This window comes from Arachis ipaensis, chromosome B08, assembly GCF_000816755.2.
Source record: "Arachis ipaensis cultivar K30076 chromosome B08, Araip1.1, whole genome shotgun sequence".
Lineage (NCBI taxonomy): Eukaryota > Viridiplantae > Streptophyta > Magnoliopsida > Fabales > Fabaceae > Arachis > Arachis ipaensis.
Genome location: NC_029792.2, coordinates 7,136,589 through 7,147,176, shown reverse-complemented (window position 1 = coordinate 7,147,176; position 10,588 = coordinate 7,136,589).

Genomic DNA, 10,588 nt, shown 5'->3' with positions numbered 1-10,588 from the left:
AGAGGGATATTGTGCCGTCACGCCCTAAGCGTGTTAAGCTTTGAACGAGTAATCTAAGTGTCACCGAGATATATATTGGAACGATGGAGCAAGAAGGTAAAGAGGTGACACACACAGATCAAGAGTAGCCACGACGAGCCACTGTTGGAGCCAAAAAGTAAGAGGTTTGATGAATTGGTGTTTCGTTCGCAAAATATATGCGAATTTGCAACAGAATCCAAGGAGCTGACTGCCATTCTGCACCGTGCCTACGATAACGTCATGGTTGAGATGGAAGAACTAAAAGCCAAAAGGAAAGGGATATGTTCGTTATCTCACGAAGATGCCAACTTGGAATCCGTTAACGAGCTTCAAAGCCCTCCACATGTTCGAACAAGAGGACGTCCAAAAAATAGGCTAGGTTCAAAGTTGGACAAACAGATTACAAATGTCTCAAAGAAGAAGAAAACGAAAGCTCTAAGCGAGATAAAAGTGATGTTCTTTAAATATGTGGTGACTGAGTTTAATTTTCTTGTTAATAGTTTTGCTAATATGTGAGTTTATTATTTCTAGTTAAACATTTTTAATGCTGCATTAGTGGTGCAACCAAATTCCAGCCAATATCATGGATATGTTATGAATTATCAGTTCAGAGAACCAGTAGCAGGGAATAGTTTTTTAGGTGTATAGTTACAGGATATTGGTGTAATGCTCAGTTTTTTGGGTGTATTTCTGAATTTTTCTTGTGTTTGACAGTTTAATTTTATATTTTTTAGATGCTGCTATTTATGTTAGAAATTAGTGTTTTGTTTAGGGTTTAGGATTTAGGGTTTAGGGTTTAAGGTTTAGCATTTTAGGGTTTAGGAGCTTATGGTTTAGGGTTTTAGGGTTTAGGGTGTAGGGGTTTAAGGTTTTAGGGATCCAGTAGCAGGGGATAGAATTTTGGGTGTATAGTGAAACTATTTGGGTGTAAAATTCAATTTTTTTTAATATTTACGGATGCTGATGTGTATGTTAGAAATTAATGTTTTGTTTATATTTGTTTGTTTTAGATTTAGTATACATATACAATCAAATCCTAAAGAGGTTAACAATTCAAATTTCTAAATTTCCATACATCTTTGTTGGTTTTTCAATTGAAATATGCGATGACTCATTTTGGGTGTATACCAGTTATATTTAGGTGTATTATTAAAGTAATTGGGCGTATTAATATGTTTGGTGTTGTTTTCCTTCATTTTTTTAGAACCTATAATTTAGAGCTTTTGAATACAGTAGAGACGGTTTAATTATGGAAAAAAAATTTTATAATAAAACTGGATTATATTCACAAAATTTTACAAGTGTTAAAACTATTCCAAGAATACATACATTTAGATTAATCATTGTCAATATCATATGAATCTATTTGACAATATGGACTCAACAACATTGAGGATGGCTTGGACAATCTTATTGCTTCACTTTTCCTAATGGCTTCATCTCTGTCTTAATTCATTTCATGAAATAGAATTCGGGAAGCAAATTCTACTCTAAAGTAGTTCACCTCCTCCTACAATTTAAAAGAATATTCTTTTTTATCAACTATGTTAATTTAGTAAAGTAATAGAGAGTAATATAATTTTAAACACAATTACCTGAATCTAATTGTCACACTCATACTTCCCCCTTTTAATGTTTTTAGGATGAATTATTTCAAGTCATTTCATTACATAAATAGTACAATCATAGCTGAAAAACAAAAAATAAATTAGTAAATTAAAATAGGAAAGATTAATTTTCAGAGTGAAAGATTTATACCTTATTTTTTGGCCTGAGATGTCAATGTATGGTGGTTCAATTTCACGATCCTTTTTCCTTAGAGGTACCCCCGGCATTCTCGAAATCACATATCCCTAAAAACAAAAAACAAAGCAAAATATAAGAATAAATTTAATAAAGAAATACACCCAAAGGATCACAAACTACACCTTATTTTGAATAGAAATACACCCAAATATTAAAACACGAAACACAGAAACAACTTACAACAAATGTATTTAGTTTCATTCTGGCTTTGGAGGGACACTCCTTGTGATACGGGTCAAGTATATAAAATTTTTCTTTCTTATGTCAGCCACTCATATCCCCCAATGCTCTGAATAGCAAATAGGTGCAAAAATCTGAAGCATGTCCACATTGAACAGTGTTTTAGTTTGATTGGCACATAACCAAAGAATTGTGATAAGAAGTTTTAGAAACGGAAACTTACATATCGATGTGATGGTAATTTTTTGAGGTCCAAAAAAGGTATAAACATTGGGTAGTCTTCGACCTTAAATGGCTTTTTGGATTTAGGCTGTAAGAATTCCCCATCTGGATGATTTCCAATGGCCATGTTCTGCAACATTTGTGAAACACCAAATAAAATATTTAATACACCCAAAAGATTACAGAAATACATCTAAATTTCATTGAAGTACACCTTACCACAATATCAGGGGGAGACAGTATATTTCTTCTTGAAATCTTTTAATATTTTGTTAGTTCAGGATCAGGCACATAGCCGTGACAATCTAGAAAAAAAAAACAAATCAATTTACATCAATCAACATTGCAGTTACATTTCATGATAAAATCATTAATCTTATTCTAATATTACCTCAACTTCTATATTTGTAGCAGCTTTTAGAGATGCAAAGTAGACTTTTGACAAAATGAATTGTTCTTCAGCTTTGAGGGTGCACACCGGTTCATACTCATTAGTGGTTCCATCTCTGTATGTCTTCACACGTGTGACCCACATGTAGCACTTCTTTTTCATTTCAGCCAACATTTCCTTGCTCCTTGCAGGCATTTCAAACTTTTCAAAAATTTCTTCGGCAGACTATTACTCTCTGCATAATCCAATGCTGTCTTCACCCCACTGTTTGCATTTTTTTCTACCAGCTCCTCTAATTGTTCGATTAATTTTGGTGTTTCAGGACTTTTTGCCTTCTAAGGTCCTGGTTGCCCTTGCCCTTCTTGCGTTAGTGTTTCTTCTTGGCTTGAATCAGTCGAGCCAAGACTGAATGATGGCATCGGACCTTTTTTAGGTATGTAGGATGCTGTCTGGGCCATCATCATCAGTGCAGCAGCGTCTTTTGGGGCTGGATTACTGCGTGTTGACATATAACGTACTATAAGAAAAAGAATAGACAAATGATATCGAAAACCAAGTTATATTGTGCTGAACTTACATTTTAGATAGAGCTGGTGGAACCGTGGGTGTGCTTTCATCAAGTTTCGGGGGTTATGGAGTGCTGCAGGGTTAGATAAAACGAATCATATTATAAAAAAACTAGTTACAGATTAATTTTGAAGATATACACCCAAATAAGGGAAATATACACCCAAATAATAATCAAATACACTCAAACACGAAATAAGAAAAATATACACCCAATTAAGGAAAATATACACCCAAATAATAACCAAATACACCCGAATATTATTCCTTACTTTTTTGTTCTTTCTTCACTAATTTTCTCTCCCGGAGACTTTGTGGGGGATGGTTCAATTGCTGGCACCGGGGTTGTTGCTGTTGTCTGGGACAGAGGCACATAAACTTGAATCGGAACTCTAAACAAGACAAAAATAAAAAGTTAAGAAAGCCTCTTAAAATTCATGATTAGAAGGTTGAAATTTAGTTGTAAAACTCACATTGAAAGCGGTTTAGGTTGCGAATGTGTCTCCATTCGCACAACCATCATCTTATGTTGAGCTGGGTCACTGGCTGATTCTTCTGCCAGACTCAACCTGAAATACACCCAAATAAAGTCAAAATACACCTGAAGCATTGAAAAGAAACACAGGCTTTGTTTTTTGAGAACTTACGTAGTTACAATTTTTGCTTTTTTTTCCTGCCTTTTTTTCCTTGAATAAAACATTAAAGGGCTTTTTTCTAAAAAAACATATGCAGAATTAGAAGCAAAAGGTAAAAAAGATAAAAGCGGTATTAGAAATAGAAATTACATGCTATCCGCCAGTTTGTTTATGCTGCTTTGATCTGTTTGTCCTTGAAACAAAGGATCATTCTCACTTCCTAAGTTCACCTCCGGCATTCTAAGCATAGAATAAACATCATTCAGTAAAAATACTATACAGTTAAATCAGGATATTAAGATTTTATCAAATAAAGGTTCTTACATTTCGGATGAGTCATAGTGACCTTCTGTCGACCGCAGCCCAGCTCCCTTCTTCTTGGGAAACCAAAAATAATTATCAGCAACTAAAACACCTTAAAATCGGTAATATACACCCAAATATAACAAACCCCTGTGCATAAGCTTTTTCATTGGTTTTCTTCTTTTTTGATTCCCTTAAAAATTCTTGTAATACTTCAGTTCCAAGTTCAGATCTGACAGTACATGCATAAAAGAACATGTTAACAAATATAATTTTGATGATAAATGGTAATATAGCTTTACAAAGTATCTTACCCATCATAGGATTGCGTTTGTTCAGGAGACGAATCCTCAACAAAGTGCTTTCTCTTTTTTGATTGCGTCCTGGAAATAAAAAAAGTATGAATCAGAAAAATAAAATAAAATTAATGATAAAATACTATCCAAAACAGTGCTTACTTTTTGGGTGTAGTCTGAATTTTTTTCTTTGTTTTTTATTTTTTTATTGGTAATGATTCTTCACTTCTGAAAGTTAATGAGAAACACTTTGTTAATGCATCAAATTTTGAAAATAAACGAAAAAGAAAGCGAATATAATTTCAGAATCTTACTCATCATTCGATTCAGTTTCTGAATTGGAATCCTCTAGAATCTGCTTCCTTTTTCTGGATTTCATTTTGGAAGGCAAATAATCATTGGTAAAAAATACCCTAAAATTGACAAAATACACCCAAAAATATTTCTTACTTTTTGGTTATTCTGGTGGGTTGTTTCCTTCTTGGTTCCTCTGAGTCTTCTTCAGACTCAGACTCAGAGAAAAAATCAACTTCAGTTTCAGATGTATCACTCTCAGATGATGAACTTGCCTTGTTTTTTTTTTTATTTTTTGTTTTTTTCTTTTCTTTTTCTTTCATTTCTTTCAATTTCTTTTTTGTTTCTGCCTTCTTTACGATGCTCTGAAATAGTAGAAATGTTAGTTTACAGTATTTACGTAAATAAAATACACCCAAATTAGAGAAGGTATTCTGTTCACTTACCATATGTCCATCTATTTCTGTTCTCATCCTTGCAACTAACTGCTCTCTATTCCAGTTGCTAACCTAGGGCAGTCTAGGATTTTCTTCTCCTTTCTTGTCTTTGTTTTTTGTCAGATGGAAATAGATTATCATCAAGACAAAGAGGCAGCCGTTGATTGATTTTTTCTTTTTCAGACGGTAATCAATTATGCCTTTGATGATGAAATTCAGCACATGGGCTCCCCAGTTGCCCTCCGTTATTTTGTCCATCTTAAAAATTGGAGCTAGGTGCACAGGGAAGATTTTGTTTATTGTTGTTGGCAACAAGAACGCCATCTGAATATAGAGGGTGAAAATCCTCTTGAACATTAGGCGATCTTGTTCGTTTTCAACACCAATACTCATCATGTCATTAGTCAGATTCTTTAGAGTCTTCCCCTGGAACCTTCTAAAACTCAGTTTGTTCTCTTCAGAAAGTTCCTTATAACTAGGGGTGGCAAATGAGCCTAAATCCGCCGGGCCGGACTGGAAAATTGGGACCGCCAAATAGCAAAAGCCCGCTTAACCTGTACCGCTTAAACCGCGGGTTTTGGCAGGCTTTGGCGGGGCGGGGCGGGCTTCCCCGCCGGGCTTAGTATTGTTTTAGTAAGGGGTATTTTTACAATTTTTTTTTACCAAAATCCAACTTCCCCCAACCCAACTTACAAGAGAATGAAGATGAAAATTGAGTGTTTTAGATTATGTTTGTTTTGTTTTAGAGACAATATTGTTAATTATGTTTTGGATTATATTTATTTTGCTTTGGAAACAATATTTATAATTACAAAGGTTTTAATATTTGTGAATACAAAAATTATAATTTGTTTATACTTTTAGAAATTATAATAGTTAAAAGTAAAAAACAAAAGAGATTTTTTTATATCTTTATATATATTATTTAATAGTTAAAAGTAAAAAAAAAAGGATATTTGGCGGGCTTAGCCCGCCGGCCCGCCAGCCCGCCGTTAGGCGGGGCGGGCTAGGATTCTGGGACCGCCTCACTAGGCGGGGCGGGGCGGGCTTCCCCGCTTGCCACCCACCCCTAGTTGCGAGATCGAATTAGTTACATACTTCTCTCCTTGATTCTTAGAAAAATCATACGTTTCCTTATTAGCATGATTCTAGGATTTTGAATTCAAATCTTCTGCCAGTTGCAGTGCTTCCTCAGCTGACATCACATGGCTTCTCCTCCTTCTTTTGTCGGGACAGATTTATCTTTGCACGTCAACTTGTCATGACCAAATTTGGCACAGAAGGCGGGGCGGGCTGGGATTCTGGGACCGCCTCACTAGGCGGGGCGGGGCGGGGCAGGCTTTCCCGCTTACCACACTCACTTTATCAGGAAATAGATCTCCTACAAAAAAGAAAACAATTTACACTCCAAATTACTTGAAGTACACCCAAATATCACTCATATACACCTAAATTTACTGCTTGATTACATGAGATCAGAATAAGATATTACGAAGAATATATTACAGAGAATGGAAGTATAGAGGTTTTCTATAATCAGTTACCTGATGCATTGAGGCCAAGGACAACCCTTATTGTTTTGGGTTTAACTTTAAAGGAACCATAGCTTGTTTCTAGTATGATTTTGCCCAATTTAAAGGAGTTAGCCAACTCCTTTAATAGTTTGTGAGGCACATTTATTGGTGGGATGTGCATGAGTCCACCAAAATCTAATTCACGAACGATCGCTTTCTTTGGCTCGCTCATCTTTTCAAATTTTTCACTCAATAGTCTGGTAGCACACTTCAAGTCTTTGGTTTGCTGTAAACAAAGCAGAATTAGAGTCATTTAAATAACCTATATTTGTATTAGAAAAAATTGACTTGTTCTAAGATGTGTGTGTGTGTGCTGTCAATAAATAAAAAATACACCCAAATATCAGTGACATACACCCAAATACCAATCACGTATACCCAAATATCAGCCACATACACCTAAATCCAGTCCTATATATACACATTTTATTTTTTCAATTAAACGAAATTAAATGAGTTCAAAATCATATTCAACTCAACCAAACATGCATAAAATGACACTACAAGGTCAAGCACAATTAGAACAGTACCAGTTAGACTTCAATACTCCTAATATATATATCAGTCTCATACACCTCTACATTTTTTTGCATTACATGACATTATATGAGTTCAGAAAGATATTTAAGTTCAAAAAGCCACTAGAAGCAACAGTCGCATTCCAAGACATATACACCCAAAAATCTGCCATATACACCCAAAAATCATTTAACCTAAAATTCAATACAGAGTTTATATGTATACAAACCTATTTAAAAAACATGTAAACATGCACAAAATATGTACTAAAATAGATCAAAACACACGTTAAACCATTCACTAGAAGTACGTAAAATAGCATAAACGAAGAACAGTTTCATCAGAACAGTAATATGAGATCTAAACCAAGAACAGTGAAACAAAGAGAGAAATACGGACGATATAGTGCTTCGATTTCGAAATCAAAAACAGAAATATGAAAAACCAAGAAGAACAGTAAAACAGTACCTTGGATAATGTTTGTTCCTTCTTTTTGGTATTTTTTGATGGAAATCTGTATGTTTTCTTCTTGATTTATTCTACTTTTTGCGAGGAGTTGGAAAATTTCTTTAGAATTGCAGTTGGTTTCGAATGTGGCTTGAATATCGACGGTTTGGGTATTGATTGAGGAAGAAGAGGAAGAGTCTTTCATAATGAGCACGCTTTGGAAAAATGAAATGGTTGAGTAAGGTGCGTGTGTTTACGCTCGATTGTGGAGGAGTGTAGTGCGCGTACTTTTTGTTGGATTTGGACCAACTTATAAAACTTGTAAGCCAAAAAAGCTTGTATGTGTAACATGCCTGAAAAATTAGTATATTCAACTTTATAAATAAGTATTATATGTTATGGTATCATTCAAGTAAAATTTATGAGTAATACATAGTTACATTAAGAGTTTTTACTATTTTTCTATTAAAAAGTTAACATCACAATTAATCTTAAAGGTACCCACTGAGGGGGGAATCCAAGAGCCACTAATGGTTGAGGGGATAGATAGTCGTTGCAACTCAAAAATATTTCGGAGCTCTTTTTCTAAGGACAAAGCCATACCAATCACCTTGTTTGTGGTCCAATGCTCGTGAGGATGAAAGATCTCGTTATTTCTCGAACACCAAATCCACCAGAGACCAGCAAAGAATCTAAAGGGGCGCTGTTTGCTATTATGTAAGAACCAACTCATCAAATCCATTGGTTGATCGGAGATCCCTAAAGCTTGCCAAACAAGTTGGGCTTTTGGACAATCCCGAATACAATGTAAAACCGACTCCTGACTTGAGAAACATCGTGGACAGCTATCCGTGTGCGAGATGCCCCTTCTAAAACGAAATGCAGCAGTAGGAAGAGCCTCCCGAAGACATAGCCAGGCCAAAAATTTGTGCTTTTTCGGAACATGTTGACGCCAAAGCCAAAGCCAATTATCCCTATCCTCCCAACTAAACATCTTCTTACTGAGCCATAAATAACCACTATGAGCATCATAAACCTTTGAGGCCGCACCAGTCCAACACCAACCGACCTCTGAACCAGCTTGAACATCTGGGTTGTAAGAATTAATGTTGCTCTGCAGAGACTGATTCAGAGGAGAATAAAAACTGGATTTTAAAAACTGGAATAAAATGCCTACCCCGGATGAGTTGCCCAAGCTGCAATAAACCGAAAAGGTCTATTCTTTTTCGGTTGGGGACGACCTGTACAGCGTACTAGGATAGGACAATGATCAGATTGAAGCCTATTTAAAATTTCTGCGTAAGCCTCTGGAAATAGAGATAGCCAGCCACTATTGATACAAACCTGGTCAAGTTTTTTCGCCACCTCAACACCATTTTTAACCCTTCTGTACCAAGAAAATTGTCTTCCAATAGTCTTCAAGTCAAACAGATTACTATCCCCTAGAGAGGCAGCAAGCCGATGACCCGACCCTAGCACGATAGGAGCTTGATCCATTCGTGTGAGAGAAGTGAATGGTGGGCCTGATTACTCTACCCGAATCGATTCTGGATTGAATGCCTTTTTGGACCTTGTTAGATTGCTTCTGACCCAGCTTGGTTTTACCTTTCCTCACAACTTGCTCCCAGCCTGGTTCATCATGCATGCAAGCCTCCTCAACATTATTTCTTTCCAAATTATTAGCCTCCAAATCTTCTTGCAAATTCGATGCAGGATTCTCGCCAGTAACGCCACCTACCACATTAGGTTCTACTTCATTTAAATTATGACTTTTGGTCTCAGGATGTGGCACTGCCTTTGTACCGTCCCGTGGCTTGGTGGCATCGGAATCAACACTCTTTCCTTCCCTAGAGTCTCTACCCAAGCACTGTGCCATATCGTGAGTTTCGCCCTCAAACACTCGTTCCCGCTCTCTCCTTCTCTCATTCTCTCTGAGTACGGAGTACGTACTCTTTCTCTGCTAGGGTTTCGTTTTATGTAAGACTGAACGTTTAAGCTAGTATCCCATCTATGATAAATTAATTATGAGTATGATACTTACATTATGCTATTTCTTATCTCCTTAGAAAATAAGTTTGGTATTGATAAAAATTTAGGTATCAATAACTTATTATAATATTATTTTAATATTTTCTTATATCTATATCAATATATAAAGTCAATACCAGAGTTTGGACAAAATAGTAATAATACAATTTTATTTTTTTATAAAAAAAAGCTATTAATCCATGAATGAGTTAAATAACTACTGCAATCGTGAGATAATTAAATAACTGCTTCACTTACAAACATCCATCACTGTTGTCATTCTTTTTATACACGTCTTTCTACCATTTATTAAGAAATAGAGAATTCAATAAATTAATAATCACGATGATGTCACCGAAAGAACAAATGTAACATCACCTAGCTAGAAGGCGTGCAAATTATCAGGAGATGATTCGACAAGGGAGCTGGTACAATTCCTATGCCAATTTCATTACCAAACACAAGCACTCCTATGCCAACCCCATTGTCAAGAACAAGTATCTATATTTTTGAAATAGAAACACACCATAATGACATTGGTCCAAATAACAGATGTCATGGTAATATAAGTGGTTGGTACTTTATATACATGGTTTATTTTATTTTTGAGTACTAATTTTTTATGTTTAAAGACCATTCAAAAGACAATGTACTCCTTATTTTATTCTATTTTTATATCTAAAGTTTGTATTTTTTTTATATCTGTAGATCGAATACCACTGCTCAATATCTCAACAAGTTTCTTATATTAACGGCTTCAAACAATATATAAAGTCAATACTATAATTTGACATCCAACTTTCAAAGAAATCATTTGCCTTCAAATAATTCATTTTATAAAATAAATTTAATGGATAAAATAGTAACC